This window comes from Staurois parvus, unplaced genomic scaffold (assembly GCF_062004578.1).
Source record: "Staurois parvus isolate SC_StPar_1 unplaced genomic scaffold, SC_StPar_1.0 ptg001621l, whole genome shotgun sequence".
Classification (NCBI taxonomy): Eukaryota; Metazoa; Chordata; class Amphibia; order Anura; family Ranidae; genus Staurois; species Staurois parvus.
In genome coordinates, this window is record NW_028319417.1 from 70,274 (window position 1) to 76,273 (window position 6,000).

The following is a 6,000-nucleotide window of genomic DNA, read 5'->3' on the forward strand; positions in this document are numbered from 1 at the left end:
AGGTGGACCAAAGTTTATTTTTTGAGAAAGCCCTGGGCACATTTCTTATTAAAACCCAAGGTGGATGGAAGAATCCTCCCTGATGTGCTATTCCTGCCATCAGAATACACTGATCAGTGCTGCAGCTGATTGGCTGCATTGTTGATGAAAGCCCGTTCAAGAGCAGCCGGTGATTAGATCGACTGCTGTCGTAAAGGAACGATCATATGGCCCAAAATTCATCTGAGCTGGCCGAATTTCATTCCATCTATGGTCAGGGTAATTCTGTCTTAATGGGCGAGCAATTCTTTGGTTGACCTGTTACCAATAGTTGGTGTGTAATCTGATGTTTGTAAGAAAAAAAAAAGCTACCAGTGCGGCTTTGAAATCGCTCTACTTCAGCCAATCAGAGCGATTTGCACCTCCGATTTCATTGCGGCTTTTGACTTTGTGTGCTTTAACCACTTCCAGTCCGGACACTTTCACCCCCTTCCTGTCCAGGCCAATTTTCAGCTTTCAGCGCTGACACACTTTGTATGACAATTGCGCAGTCATGCAACACTGTACCCATATGCATTTTTTACCATTTTTTGAGACAGATAAAACTTTATTTTGGTGGTATTTATTCACCGCTGGGATTTTTATTTTTTTTTTTGCTATATAAATGAAAAAGTCCAAAAATTTTGAAAAGTGTTTTTTCTTATAAAATTTTGCAAATAAGCAATCTTTCTTCATTTAATCTTGGCCAAAATGTATTCAGTTATCTTTTTAGTAAAAAAAAAAAAAATAATCCAAATTAGTTTATAACCAAAAAATATATTTTTTAAAATAACGAGGCTAAACAGACTTTTTTTAACTTACGTTTTCCAGCAGTTTCCACCGTTCAGAAGTGTCCCGTGTACATGGAGCCTAAGAATAATTGGACGATTTTCGCTCTGTTAGTGGGTCAATGGCACTGGACGATTTTTGTGGTTCCTCCCCTTTTCGGTGATTGGGCATGTTGGAAAATTTGTGAAAAACGACCGATTTTCGACTCAATGATGGTCAAATCGTACAATCGTTTTTCCAAAAGGAATATGCGCATGAGCCATGACCTGGAACTGAACAGAAGTTTCAATATGTGCGTCGTTTTCTCAACCACACTTAAACTCAATCCCAAAAATGACACCTCTAAAAGTCAATAATAAATACAAAAATCAACAAAAATTAAACCAAAATAAACCAAATAAATTAAAATTAAAATAAATAAAGTCCCAAAAAGTGTCTCTAAAATATCAAAATGTTCAAATAACTTTCTTCTCCACCTCCAAATCACATCGTGTAAAGCTGTGCATCGTATGGTATTCCAATATTGATGAACCTCGAAAAAAATATATAAACTAGAGATAGTGCATTACCTTTTATACAAAAACACTTGTAAAAAATAATTGTGCAAAAAATTGTGTCCTGCACACTGCATATCATGTATCAACAAACGTGAAGAAAAAAAAAAAATTTATATATATAAAGCACAAAAAAAAATAAAAAAAATAACTAAACTTATAAACACACATGAATAAAAGTGAACATTACAAAAATACAATAGCCGTGTATTTTGCTAAATGTGGTAGTAAACACAAACACTACAAAAAAATCCCAAAAGTTAACCACTTGAGCTCCTGAGGATTTACCCCCCTTAATGATCTTTTTGCTACTCGGCGCTGCACTAATTCAACTGATAATTGCGCGGTCATGCAATTCTGCACCCAAACGAAATTTACGTCCTTTTTTTCACAGAAATAGAGCTTTCTTTCGGTGTAATTTGCTCACCTGTGCGCTTTTTTTTTTCACGCTATAAACAAAAAAAGGCCAAAAATTTTGAAGAAAAACAATATTTTTTATTTTCAGCTATAAAAAATATATAGTAAACTCAAAGTTGGTTATAAATTTAGGCCAAAATGTATTCTGCTCCATGTTTTTGGTAATAAAAATCCCAATAAGTGTTTATTGATTGCTTTGTGTGAAGTTATAGCGTCTACAAACTATGGTATATACACTGCAATTTACGCCATGTTTTTGCTATACAGCACTGCGCTAGTTTAACGGACAATTGTCATGCAATACGGTACATAAATGAAATTTACATCCTTTTTTCCCCACAAATTGAGCTTTCTTTCGGTGGTATTTGATCGCCTGTGCGGTTTTTATTTTTTGCGCTATAAAAAAAAAAGGCTGACAATTTTGAGGAAAAAAAACAATATTTTGGACTTTTTGCTATAAAACATGTCCAGTAAAAAAAAATGCAAAAATCAAATTTAGTCATAAATTTCTGCCAAAATGCATTCTGTGACATGTCTTTGCTAAAAAAAAAACCCAATAAGTGTAAATTAATTGGTTTACGGGAAACTTATAGCGTTTACAAATGGCGGGAAAGATACTGGGATTTTTAGGGTTTTTTTTATACTAATAATGGCGGCGATCAGCGAATTATGGCTGCGATCAGGGACTTATGGCAGCGACCAGCGACTTATGGCGGGACTGCGGCGGACATTCTGACATTGGGGGGTACTGACTTGGGGTCACTGACTTTCCCAAAAACACTAATACAGTGATCAGTGCAAAAAAAAAAAACACTGACACTGTACTAATGGCAATGGGGAGGAAGGGGTTAACTTTATTTTGCTGGGAAGGGTTATAGGAGTGAGGGGAGTGTTTTACTAGGGGGTGGGGGGGTGTACTGGGTGGGACAAGGCTGATCGAGAAAGAGCAACTGTTCTTTCTCGATCAGCTCATCCTCGAGCTGACAGGGAAGTGACAGACAGCACAGCTACTGCAGATGTGCTCTGTGTCACTGTTTGCCGACAATCGCCGGGACATAGCCGCTAAGGAGCGGCTGTGACCCGGCGACTCACATCTGCGGCGGTGATCCGCGGGACAAATAGGGCGGCAGCGCGCCTCGCGCGCACCCCTATTTGTTTACAAAACACACATCTTTTTGCACAGGTTTTGCCTGTGAGTGCCGCCCTGCGGTCGTATATGTACAGTGGCTGGGCGGCATGCGGTTAAACTACCACAAATAAATAAAAGTGAATGTCAAAAATGTGCAACTAGGTGAAAACACTCCAACATGGTGCAGCAATGAATAATTACCCTATAGAGGTAATACTTCAAAGCCTCCTAACATTTGATTTGCCTTATGAGGGACATTGGAGTACGCTAACAGGAATGCTTAGAAGATTGGAGGTGGATCTACTATGTGAAAAGTGTGATATTACCTCTATTGGGTAATTATTCATTGCTGCACCCTCATTCTCTTATCTCAATTCCCCTGCTTCCACGTGCCAACCCCTCCCTCCTATGTGCCCTCTGGGATGCCCACTCAGCCTCTAACAAACTCTCTACTATCAATGACCTCTTCCTCTCCCACTCCCTCAACCCACTTGCCATTACTGAAACCTGGCTCCAGGATTCCGACTGTCTCCTCAGCTGCACTCTCCAATGGTGGCCTCCTCTGGACTCACTCACCTAGACCCAGTGGACAAACAAGGGGGCAGAGTGGGACTTCTTCTTTCCCCACAAAGCACATTTCTTGTTCTTCTTGACCCTCCATCTCTGTCCCTCTGCTCTTTTGAAGTGCACTGTATTTGTCTCTTTTCTCCTGTTTGTCTGAGGATCACAGTCATCTTCCGGCCCCCAGGCCCAGTTCCAAGATTTCTTGATGACTTTTCAGCATGGCTACCATAGTTTCTCTGGAATGCCTGCTCAGTCTCTAACAAACTTTCTACTATCAATGACCTCTTCCTCTCCCACTCCCTCACCCTGCTTGCTACCACTGAAACCTGGCTCCATGATTCCGACTTTGTCTCCTCAGCTGCACTCTCCCATGGTGGTCTCCTCTGGACTCACTCGCCTAGACCCAGTGGATGAAAAAAGGGGCAGAGTCGGACTTCTTCTTTCCCCACAAAGCACGTTACAGGTTCTTCATCTCTGTTCCTCCGCTCTTTTGAAGTGCACTGTATTTGTCTCTTTTCTCCTGTTTGTCTGAGGATCGCAGTCATCTACCGGCCTCTAGGCCCAGTTTCAAGCTTTCTTGATGACTTTTCGGCATGGCTACCATACATGCCCTCCTCTGAGGTACCTGCCATCATCCATGGTGACTTTAACATCCCAGTCAATGTTAACACCTCAGCCACTTCTCAACTACTCAACCTAACTTCCTCTTTTAATCATTTCGAAACCGGGCAATTTTACACCTTCCTGCCCAGGCCATTTTTCACGTTTCAGAGCTCTCACACTTTGAATGACAATTGCGCGGTCATACAACATTGTACCCAAACTAAAATTTTATCATTTTCTTCACACAACTAGAGCTTTCTTTTGGTGGTATTTAATCACCGCTGGGATTTTTATTTTTTGATAAATTAACAAAAAATTTTGAAAAAAAAACCCGTTTTTCTTTGTTTCTGTTATAAAAGTTTACAAATAAATAATTGTTCTTCATAAATTTAGGCCGAGATGTATTCTGCTACATGTCTTTGGTGAAAATAACCCAAATTAGGATGTATTATTTAGTTTGTAGGAAAGTTATAGAGTTCACAAACTATGGTATAGATCTGAATATTGATCAATCCTGAAGTACTGATTTCTAATTTCTTGAGGTCCAAGAATGTCAGAATAGTACAGATATCCCCCAAATGTCAGGACAGGACAGATATCCCCCAAATGACCCCTTTTTGCAGAGTAGACAGTCCGACGTACTTCATAAGAGGAATGGCGAGTTTTTTGAAGTTGTATTTTTTTGTCATAATTTTTCGGAAAATGAAAAAATGAAAAAATAATTTTTACTATTTTTTTTTTACATACTGTCACCAGTGCAGTACAGCATCATCATATAACTGGCATGGCAGTGAACAGGGACACTGACTGGTGATAGTATGAAAAAAAAATATATATATATATTTTTTAATTTTTTTTTATTTTTAATTTTTTATTAAATTTTTTTTATTTTTTTAAGATTTTTTTTTCATATTTTACTATGACCAAAGTAGTACAATGTTACCATAGTAACATTGTACTACTTTGGGGAAGTGATCTGTATTTTTTTTTTACACAATTTGCTTATAGCAATGAATTACTTTGCTATAAGCAAGCATTTACCTGAATGAAATCGATTCATTCAGGTTTTTTTTTTTTTGTGCTTAGCTGTGATTTGGCTACAGCTAATCACATGACATGTGCATGTGACCTGCTCTGACCATTCACAGCTAGGCACCAGTATACAATGGATGGCATGAATGAAGCCATCCATTGTATACAACTGTCATTTGACCTGCTGTGATTGGTCACAGCAGATAACATGGTACCGGCAACGGGGGCCGGTACTCAGATCTGTCATCGGCCGTGTCCAAGGTACACGGCCGGGGACAGATCGCGCCGCTGCGCGGCTCTCCAACCGCGCGAACTGCGCATGTGCGGGAGCACGCCAAATGGCGTGCACCCGGAAAGCTGAAGCATTTTTGCGGCCGCCAAACGGCTATAGGCCGGGCGGCTAATGGTTAATCTAATACAATGGACACAATCCAACACCACCACCCATGGCAACACCCTCAACCTTGTATTCTCCCATCTATGCACTCCCTGTAACCTCTCTAACACCCCTTTTCCTCTCTCTGATCACAACTTTATCAGCTTCACACTCTCCCTGCCTCCTACCCCCCCATGCCTCCAACCAGCAAACCGTTACCTGTAGAAACCTCCATCACCTCAGCCCTGACCTTCCTCACTCTGCTACTGAGTCCCTCTATGATAAAATTGCACCCCTCTCCTGCCCAGAGCTGGCCACATCTGCCTACAACAATTATCTATCATCCTCCATGGACGCTCTTGCTCCTCTTTCTACACGCAGAACCAGACTTCGCCTGTCACAACCCTGGCAAACAGATGACACCAGAAGTCTCAAGAGACGCAGACGCACTCTTGAGCGAGCATGGCGTAAAACTAAATCTCTGCAAGACTTTACCCTCTACAAATCCGCTCTGCTCA